We start from the raw sequence: 11490 nt of genomic DNA, 5'->3' as shown, positions 1-11490 counted from the left end.
GTGATTTTGCAGGGCACTAAATTCTAAAAAGCATTAAATTTAAAAATACCACAAATATATGTAAGTGTAATCACGCTATTGCATGCCTAATACAAACTAAAATTAGTGTAACTTACCAATATCAAGTTGCAGATTTTAATATTATCTGTTACTATGGAAGTTGTGTTTGTGCCTAACTGTCTTTGCTGGTATTCACCACAACTGCCCTCTCTTTATTAGGCTTCTCCCAAAGTTTCTGAATTCTGCTGTTTAACCTCTAGTTTCTTGTTAGTTCATCTGCCCATAGATTCTTGCTGTTCTGTCCTTTGATTTGGAAGCATTAACTGCATTTCCATATATGAAGGTTTAGAATTCAGCAATAGTGCAAAGAGGTACAAGTAAGAATGGCGCTCTCCTTTTTAAAAAAATGCCTTCTAACCTGGTATTGGAATATTTGGGATGCATCAAATATTTATCCTGAACCAAGTCCCATATGGCAAAAGCAAAGTGGTCAGGTTGCTAGTATTTCAATTTTAGATGGTTATACCTTCAAGCATGACTTTATAGCTGTATACAGTCATACATACATATATGTATACAGCTATAAAGTCATGCTTGAAGGTATAACCATCTAAAATTGAAATACTAGCAACCTGACCACTTTGCTTTTGCCATATGGGACTTGGTTCAGGATAAATATTTGATGCATCCCAAATTCCCACAGATCACAAACTGTATTTTATTTAAATCTATGTATGTATAAAGGGTCCATACAGAACATTATAAACTAAATTTGTCTGATTCATTTTAGGGCAACTGAGGCTAATTCTCTAAAAGGATTTTTAATTCTACCTGAGCATTATCGTCTTCTAGACTGACAGTGAAATATCTGAAATTAGACAGGAAACTTTATGCTGGAGAAGGCTTTTAATGAATATAATCAATGAATGATATAGCCTTCTCCACATTTGATTTGAGATTATATTAGATGTACTTTTTTACGATTTGTTTCTATAATAGCCAGTATTCAAAGCATTAGACTTAATTTATATTGAGAAAAATAAAAAAACTGTCTTCTCAAAACATGAATTAAACTCTCAAATGAAAGTACAAAGCATTCTGAACTATCCTTACATTTTTGGCTTCCAAGAATTAGAATTTGCTTACTGTCATCTTTGGAATTTAAAAACATTACTAGATAACTGTGACTTGTAGCACTTTGTAGGACATTTGCCTGAATAGTCAACAACTTCTTCGTACAGAAGGACATAGACCCAAGTTCTGTAAAAGAAAACAAAGGGTGGAAGCAGTTGCATTAGATCTCTCTGTAAAAAACACTGGTCTAAACTTTTGTACAAGATGATAATATCTTGACAAAGTAATCTGATTTGGCTTCCTATAACAAGTCAATTTTTATTTTAAACATTATTGGCAAGCTGATCATAAACAATTATAACAAGAAACGTACTAAACAGCTCCTCTGCCAGGATTTGAGTTTGTTATTTTTAAATGCTACACATTAAAAACAAAGAAGAATTGAGTGGGCAGAAAGGCACACAGAAGACTGCAAGTTTTCAGTATTCATTTTGTTGCTTCCATGCACCCACTGTTCTGTGCCCTGTGGAATGTAAATAATGTATCATAAGTACATTTTTAAAAGTTCATTTATCGGTTTACAGTACTTGAGACCACTGAATTTTAGAGCCCTGTTGGAAAAACATGATACTCACAATGTTCTTACTATTGAAAGCAGAATAACTGAGCATGTCTTAGCCTCGTTTCCTCTCCAGCCATAACATAGAGCAACTGCTGCTGGGTTGGCAAACAACCTAAGTTTTACCACCCATTAATGTCTCAGCAGCAATTTCTGACAAGCTGTCTTAGTGGAAAGATTCAACTTTCCACTGACAGCTTTTGTTGCTTGTAGGAACTCCCTTCAAGAGAGTGTTTCAGTTTAGCTGTGACTGTTAATGGGTCCGGGACTAATAGTGACATTGAGACTGAAGTCCTCTCAATATTTCTAAGTCTTGCAGTGAAGTAAATACAGTGTGGGCTTCCCCATATGACTTACCAGGACATCTCAATCTTGAACATGATTCCTGCTTGAGGTTACAGTAGATTTTGATCTTTGTCTTAATTCCTTTGTAGCTCTTACTCTATTAGTGGCGCTCAGCCATGAACAGAAGAACGGATTTTCCTCTGGAAGCTGGTGTAGATCTATTTAAATCCTGGTTTTTGCACTGAGCAATCTGATTGTTAAAGGTTAGGATCTGTCACTATTCCTTCCATATTCTTCCCCCACTATAAAAATGATTACTTGTGTACATTCCATTCAAAAATAACTAAAAAGTTCCCTTTTTGTCTTCAATGTGAAAAGTATACTTAAGCCTAGATCATCTCCTTATTCCGATTCCTTAGTTGAAAAAGAAAAGATTAACATCTTGTCAAGGAAAAGTGCTCAGGGTAAATAAACTTAGGCTTATTGGGCAGATGTGAATAGCTCCATTACTCCTCAGGAATAATGGGAAACTGAAGATGTGCAGATAATTTTTCTTTGGTGTAAAACTGACAGTTACTGACAGCTGCCTCACCGTGGCATCTCCCAGATGTGTTTTTTCTTTACCTTGTGTCTTCTGTTGTAAAATTAACTTGGACAGTTACAACTTTGTGGTAAAAAAGTTAAAAAGCAAAAAAAACCTAACTTGAAATGTGTGAAACTGCATAATACTGTATGCTAATCTACAATATGTAATGCTATCTTGTATGTTGAATTTGTTAACGCACATTGAGTGTGCAAATAAAGATTGATTCACTTTAAATAGCTACTGACTGTGGACCATTTGTAGAAATCAGAAGAATACAAATATGTTTTTAAATACAACTACACCAACTACTTTTAAGAATTAATTTCTAAAATCTGCGGTCCTGCCATAACCTGTTATGTTTCATAGAAAGCAGCAGCTCATGTACAAGAAAAACAAAGTAATAGCTGAGCAACATCAAATGCAGAAACCAAATTAATTAAATCTACTCGTCCCTTCACCGCATAGAACTATATCACCATCACCATGACGGCCCAGTGTTTGGACAAGATCAGTTCATGGATGAACAAAAGCTGTTTGGAGTGGAACCCAAGCAAGACAGAGATGATGCTAGTAAGCAGAGAAAAACCACTCGTGAGAGTTTGCAGTCCTGATGCAGGCTCCTTTTGTGACGGTGCACAGCCGCTATTAATCAGTTCAGTCTGTCTTTTAGGAGTGTTCCTGGAATCCTAGCCCTGACACTAAGCTCTCAGATACCTGCATCTAAGGGCTGGTTACTCTGAACTAAGAGGTCAGTGTGTACCAGAGAATTTTTTAGTGCATGGTAGCGGTGTCCACACGAACAGTTTGCGCATGTCATGCTAGTTCATTTTAGATTTATGCCCGTTTGCCACACACTAACTATTCATCTAGATGAGCCCTAAGACTAACACTTTCTACCATTTCTGGTTGGCTAGGAGATGTTGGTCAATCCTGAAGGACAATGATCTGGCCACAGTTATACACTCCTTCATCAGCTCCCCTCTGGACTACAGAAATACAATATATCTGGGCATGAAGCCATCAGCCCTTAGGAAATGCCAAACACAACACAACACTTTAATGCGTCTCCCCAGCAACATAGGCTACTGTGAGCACATTAAATCTGTCCTCTCCTTGTTTCACGGGCGTCCCACAGAATATCAATTTAAGTTCAAGGTCTCAATCCTCATCTTCAAGGCACTCAATGGCCTCAGTCCAGAACATATAAAGATTGCCTAAAGCTCCAGGATGAGCACCTTGGTCAACAATTCAGCTCCTCAAGCACAATGGAATTTTCTACCATATGGGGAAAGCTTGTCTATGTAAGAGACAGCTTTCCCAAGGGACTGTCACAGGAACTAAGGACCATCACAAATCTCACTACCATCCGCTTCAAGTGCAAAGTGCACTTTTTTGATCACGACTTCGCTAATATAAACACATAGCAGCATGTATATTAAAAAAAAAAAACCTTACCAGAACAAAACACTACATTGGGATAGGCAACCTATGGCACGCATGCCAAAGGCAGCATGCAAGCTGATTTTCAGTGGCACTCACACTGCCTGGGTCCTGGTCACCGATCCGGGGAGCTCTGCATTTTAATTTAATTTTAAATGAAGCTTCTTAAACATTTTAAAAACCTTATTTACTTTACATGCAACAATAGTTTAGTTATATATTATAGACTTATAGAGACCTTCTAAAAATGTTAAAATGTATTACTGGCACGCGAAACCCTAAATCACAGTGAATAAATGAAGATCTGGCACACCACGTCTGAAAGGTTTCTTGTTCATGAAATAGAAGAAAAAAAAAATGGAGAAAAATAAAAAAAAGCCTGTAAAGTCAGACTTTACCTGAACTTTCTGGAAAGTTTTATGGCATAAGGGATGAGGTGGCTTCTGGGTCTTTGTGAGATTACAGGATAAGCATGTCCTTGTCTTTGGGTCAGCTCTCTTTTTCTTTGAGTAAATCTAATAATCTTAAAACACAAGTCATTTGCCTGTCATATGCCTTAAACAGCCTTTCTATAATTTTTATTCTGTACTCATAGACTTTGATTTTTCACTATTATCCATGTTGCTTTTAGATATTTTTGATAAGCCATCAGCAGCAAAATAAAAAAAAAAACAGTCAGATGTAAAGATTATTAGCCATTCACCTTTAATAAGGCCATCTAGTGGTTTAGCTGCTACAATGCAAATCAAGTTACAAGCCTTCCCGTCTCATGTGCATTTATTGTGCAGTCTCACTTTGAAAGACATTACCTCATTCTATTGGTCTTGGCTGGGTTGTGGACATTTCAATATCACTTCTTTGCTGCGACTAATGTGTTGGTCAACAAAAGACACCCATAATTATTTTTTCAGAGACTATCATTGCTAGATTACTTGCAGCTAGCCTTATACAAAGTGAAAGGGAAATGAGAAGGGGAGGCAAAAAGAAACATCCCTCCTCATGGGACTTGACAACTCAACTACCTTTAGAAAAGGAAGAAAACACACGTATTAGAAAGTTGCTGAAGGCCTCAGTAACCCATCTTCCAGACAAAGTTTTGCTTAATTTTTCTAATCCTGAAATTGTACTAAGATTGCTACTTTAATTTGTCAGGCATTTCAGCAATGTGGATTTTTTTTTTTTAAATACTCTACAGTACAATGGTTCCAACTCCTAGAACTTCTATCACAACATAGACATCCTGCTGTATGCAATACTACTAGAACTGACTTTTGAAGCGTCACAAACTGGCACATTGGTAATCATCAACAACTATGTCAGCAGAAGCTTTAGCTTTAGTCATAGCAATAACATTATGTTACATCACTGTTTACATAAACATATACAAAAACGTGTGACAAACCTGTAGCAGCACACCAGAATATCTGGAAAGATTTTTCCACTACATCTGGAGTGTATAGCAGACAAAGGAATTAGCATAACTAGACGCATATACATTGAACAAAAAACTTCCCAGGAAAGGACACAGAGGCAGCGAGAGGTGCACTGTACTTTTTATTTATTTATTTTGTTTTTTGTAATCAGTTATAAAGTAGCTTATCTTAATGCAAAATCCAATATACTGCTGAAGTTGATTGGCGGTAGACGTAGGAAAAGGAGGAAAATTTTTATTAGAATAGCTTCCTACCTTGATAAAACCTAAATTATGCAATATAGCTTCAATGTATAACTAGCAACAACTTTCTAAAAAACGGTTACTCACCTCTCGTAACTGTTGTTCTTCTAAATGTGTTACTCGTATCCATTCCAATTAGGTGTGCACGTGCTGCGTGCAGAGTCGTTGGAAATTTTTTCCCCTAGCAGCACCCGTCGGGTCGGCTGTGAAGCTCCCTGGAGTGGCGCCTTCATGGCGCTCAATATATGATCCTGTCAACCCAGCGCCTCCTCAGTTCCTTCTTGCCGGTTACTCCAACAGAGGGGAAGGTGGGCGGGTGGGTTTGGAATGGATATGAGCAACACATCTCAAAGATGAAGTTATGAGAGGTGAGTAACCGTTTTTTCTTCGAGCGATTGCTCATATCGATTCCAATTAGGTGACTCCTAAGCCTTACCTAGGCAGTGGGGTCGGAGTTAATGAAATGCTGATTGCAGCACTGCTCTGCTGAAAGCCGCGTAGTGAGAGGTGAAGGTATGCACCTAGGACCAAGTTGCTGCCCTGCAGATTTCTTGGATCAGGACCTGGGCCAGGAACGCTGCTGACGAGGCCTGGGCCCTCGTGGAGTGTTCCGTAAGAGCCGGGATCAGTACTTTGGCCAGCTCGTAGCATGTGCGGATGCATGACGTGATCCAGGAGGATATTCTTTGAGATGAGACCGGGAGCCCTTTCATCCAGTCTGCTACTGGTACGAACAACTGGTTTGACTTTCTGAACAGCTTAGTGAGCTCAACGTAGAAAGCTAGTACTCGTCAAACATCGAGGGAGTGCAGCCTCTGCTCCCGGTTACTGACATGAGGCTTAGGGTAAAAGACAGACAGGAAAATGTCCTGGCTGGTGTGGAAGTGTGACACTACCTTGGGGAGAAAGGCCAGGTGTGGCCTGAGTTGCACCTTATCCTTGAGGAAATCCATGTAAGGTGGGTCAGAGGTGAGGGCCTTTAGCTCAGACACCCTCCTTGCAGAAATAATGGCGACCAGGAAAGCTACCTTCCACAACAGATACAGGAGGGAGCAAGTTGACAATGGTTTGAATGGGGGCCCCCCCATGAGCCTGGAGAGGACCAGGTTAAGGTCTGCCTGATCTGGGGATGTAGGCAGTCCAGACCTTTGAGGTGAAGGCAGATCGACCAGACGCTCCTGGGTGGAAGGCCAAGATAGCAGCGAGGTGTACCCTTATAGAGGACGCTGCCAGGCCTTGCTGTTTCAAGTGTAAAAGGTACTCCAACATGAGAGGTACAGGCACCTGGAAGGGGGTGTGTGTGTATGATGTCGGTCACACCAGCACGAAAATCTCTTCCACTTTGCCAGATACGTAGCTCTAGTGGAGGGCTTCCTGCTGCCGAGGACCTCCCTTACTTGTTTTGAGCACAGAAGTTCCATGGGGTTCAGCCACGAAGCCTCCAAGCCGTGAGGTGGAGGGACTGCAGGTCGGGGTGGTGAAGGCGACGATGGTCCTGAGTAAGTCAGGGAGGAGAGGTAGCGTTACCGGTGCGTCCACCGACGGCTCCAGTAGCTTAGTGTACCAGTGTTGTCAGGGCCACACTGGAGCTATCAGAATTACCTTTGCCTCCTCCCTGCGGACCTTGTGCACGAGAAGAAACAGGGGAAAGGCGCAGAGCAGGCGCCCTCTCCAGGGTAGCAGGAAGCCACGTTTAAAGTGACATGTTATTTTGGGGAAAGATTACTTGGAACTGACATGACAACTCTGGAAATGAGAGTCCTCAGATTCCCTTTGTCCCTTTCAGTCTGGCTGACACAAAGATCACACCAGTCTGACTTCCTAGTGATAGGCAACGGTCATGCTGATTCTTTCAGCAACTTTTGATACTGGTGACCAGCATTTCTTTTTAACCACACCTTGTGACCCCTCACTGAGGTACATGGTATTGAGCAATTCCCTTCTTTCCCCTCCAAGTGATACTCAAAATCTACTTGAGCTTATGGGGAGATTGTTAGGCAATTTAGACAACCATGCCTTCAGTATGCAATGATACCCCACAGCTCTATGTCAGTTTTATCAGACCACGATGGTGCAGTATTTCCCCATTGCCCAGCCAAGAAAGAAAGCAAGATTGTTGAAACTTCTAGACAAGCCACAGATAAGGACAGTGGATTGGGGAAGAATGCTGAGGGCGTAAGTGCTAATTTCTGTCTCTACTACCAAAAGGGTTTGCTCACTCTTTTTCAAAGGTTCACAACTTGAAATTATTCCTAAATCATAATAGTTGAGGCTAGCTGATCAGTAACTAGCTTGCTTTCAGTATAATGACCACGAATCTGGAATTTACTCCCCTAGCTGGTCTTAAGCCCAGATTTGTTGCCCACTAATGCTCACTACAGCACCTCTCAAACATTTGTGTGAAGGACAGGGAGCAAGATGGAGTTAGCAGGAGACAGATTGTTTGCTTAGCCAAGAATACTGTCCTGTTTCCTTTTGCCCTGATAAGAGGCCAATTGTTTCGTGCTTTTATTGACATGGAAGTGCACATATTATGCATCTCAAGGCAAGCATTGCTTTAATAGAGAAGTATTTAAATACACATCGATAAACTCAAAATTAAGGATTAACTCAGCAACCTGAACTCTGACACTTAAAAAAGTAGAGTATTTTAGTCCCCTAGCAGGGGAAGTTCATGCTCTACTGGTGCCTCAGCACAATGATGGCTCTACTTCCCTGCAGAAAACAATTCCTTTTCATCTTGGTCTCCCCACCAGATGCATCCCACCTTTTCCTTCTGATTCTCACTTTCACAGCAGATTTTAAACTCAAAGGGAGCTGGGCACAGCATATGGGGAGGGGTCAGGATTTGCTGTTTTCAACTGTCCCACCTTATGTCATCGGCCAACAGAAGTTTCTGGCATACAGTTACATCTGGCCACCTCCACACCAAAGATATTAATCAGTTTGAAGGTATCCACTTAGCTGTTTTTTAAAGAGAATTGCTACAGGAATGATAACTTTGGAATTTCTTGACTTTTGCCTTGAAAAGCTCAGTTTTAGGGCTGGTCTACACTTCGTAGCTGAAGTTGCGTATCTTAGATCGATTTACCTCGCGTCCTCACAGTGCGGGATCAACGGCCGCGGCTCCCCCGTTGACTCCGCTTCCGCCTCTTGCTCTGGTGTTCTGGAGTCGACGGGGAGCGCATTCGGGGATCGATTTATCGCGTCTAGAAGAGATGCGATGTACCCTTAGTTATATTTTAATGGGGGGGTTTAACATACTGTTTGGTAATTATAAATATGTTTTGTGAATATTGGGATCAAATTTGCTATTTTCCATTTCTCTGGTCCTTCTCCAGTTCTCATGGTAAGGTCTCTGGGGCAGGAACCATCTCTTTCTATGCGTCTGTACAACACCTATGACAATGGGGTTCTACTGAAATATTAAAAAAAACCAGACTCCTTTCAAAAAATAATTGCCAGCAGTTCCATACAGCAGTATCCTTAAGGTCATGGAAAAAACATTTGCAAATATTTGATTTCTATATACCCCATAACAAAAAAAAAAAAGCGGCTGCAAATTTACTAGGTCTTCATTACATCGTAGTTATCCAAAAACTTTTTCTTTAATAAAGAGGTTTGAAGAGTGTTGTAAGGTCATGTCTAACCTCTTGCCAGAAGTGTTGGATATAGATGTTCCTTGTGATTGACTAGCAGCTGACAATAATGAAGTTGGCAAGGAACATCTTCCTCCTTGCTACTTACATAACTTACATCACCACCTCTTGGTTGGTGGTGATTGGACATCTAACAGTGAATACCAGTGAAAATGAGGTAGGAACAGAAGAGGCTAAAATAGGGAAAGAACAAGTTAAAAATTACTTAGACAAATTAGATGTCTTCAAGTCACCAGGGCCTGATGAAATACATCCTAGAATACTCAAGGAGCTGACTGAGGAGATATCTGAGCCATTAGCGATTATCTTTGAAAAGTCATGGAAGACAGGAGAGAGTTCAAAGACTGGAAAAGGGCAAATATAGTGCCAATCTATAAAAAGGGAAATAAGGACAACTCAGGGAATTACAGATCAGTAAGCTTAACTTCTGTACCCGGAAAGATAATGGAGCAAATAATTAAGTAATCAATTTGCAAACATCTAGAAGATAATAAGGTGATAAGTAACAGTCAGCATATATTTGTCAAGAACAAATCGTGTCAAACCAACCTGATAGCTTTCTTTGACAGGATAACAAGCCTTGTGGATAGGGGGGAAGTGGTAGACGTGGTATTTCTTGACCTTAATAAAGCTTTTGATACGGACTCACATGACCTTCTCATAAACAAACTAGGGAAATGCAACCTAGATGGAGCTACTATAAAGTGGGTGCAAAATTGGTTAGAAAACCGTTCCCAGAGAGTACTTATCAGTGGTTCACAGTCATGCTGGAAGGATATAATGAGTGGGATCCCGCAGGGATCAGTTCTGGGTCCGGTTCTGCTCAATATCTTCATCACTGATTTATATAATGGTATAGAGAAGAGGTGGGTAAACTATGTCCCGCAGGCCAGGACTTTCCTGCCTAGCCACTGAGCTCCTGGCCCGGGAGGCTAGCCCCTGGCCCCTCCCCCACTGTTCCCCCTTCCCTGCAGCCTCAGTTCATTGCGCCAGCAGAGGGGCTGCGAGCTCCTACTCCTGGGGCAGCGCAGCTGCAGAGCCCGGCCTGACCGGTGCTCTGTGCTGCGCGGTGGTGTGGCTGGCTCCAGCCGGGTGGCACGGCTGTGCAATGAGAATGCCTGTTTTCACTTTCAGGTGACATTGTAAACAAGAAGCGGGCAGCATTATCTCCTGCAAGTGTAAACAAACTTGTTTGTCTCAGCGATTGGCTGAACAAGAAGTAAGACTGAGTGGACTTGTAGGCTCTAAAATTTTACATTTTACATTGTTTTATTTTTGAATGCAGGTTTTTTTTGTACATAATTCTGCATTTGTAAGTTCAACTTTCAGGATAAAGAGATTGCACTAAACACTTGTATTAGGCAAATTGAAAAATACGATTTCTTGTTTTTATACAGTGCAAATACTTGTAATCAAAAATAAATATAAAGTGAGCACTGTACACTTTGTATTGTGTTGTAATTGAAATCAATATATTTGAAAATGTAGAAAACATCAAAAATATTTAAATAAATGGTATTCTATTATCAGCGAGATTAATTTTTTTAATCGCTTGACAGTCCTAATGTAAATGTATACATCCAGGAACAAAGAAAGTAGCCCATACTTACAGGATGGGATGCATAAACAGGGGAATCTTGAGGAGTAGTAGAGAGGTTATTTTACCTCTGTATTTGGCACAGATGCAACTGCTGCTGGAATACGGTATTCAGTTCTGGCGTCCACAATTCAAGAACCATGTTGATAAATTGAAGAGGGTTCAGAGAAGAGCCACAAGAATGATTACAAGATTAGAAAACGTGCCTTTTAGTGACGGGTTCAAGGCACTCAATCTATTTAACTTAAAGAGAAGGATAAGAGGTGACTTGATTACAGTCTAAGTACCTATATGGGGAACAAATATTTAATAATGGGCTCCTCAAAGACAGAAAGGTATAACATGACCCAACAGCTGAAAATTGAAACTAGACAAATTCATACTGGAAATAAGGCACAAATTTTTAACTATGAAAGTAATTAGCCACTGGTACAATTTACCAAGGTTTGTGATGGATTCTCCATCACTGACAATTTTTAAAATCAAGATTGAATGTTTTTCTAAAAGATCTGCTTTTGCAATTATGTTGGGGAAGTTCAATGTCCTGTGTTATAC

The sequence above is a fragment of the Emys orbicularis genome, chromosome 20 (genome assembly GCF_028017835.1).
Source record: "Emys orbicularis isolate rEmyOrb1 chromosome 20, rEmyOrb1.hap1, whole genome shotgun sequence".
NCBI lineage: Eukaryota > Metazoa > Chordata > Testudines > Emydidae > Emys > Emys orbicularis.
This window is presented reverse-complemented; position numbering follows the sequence as displayed.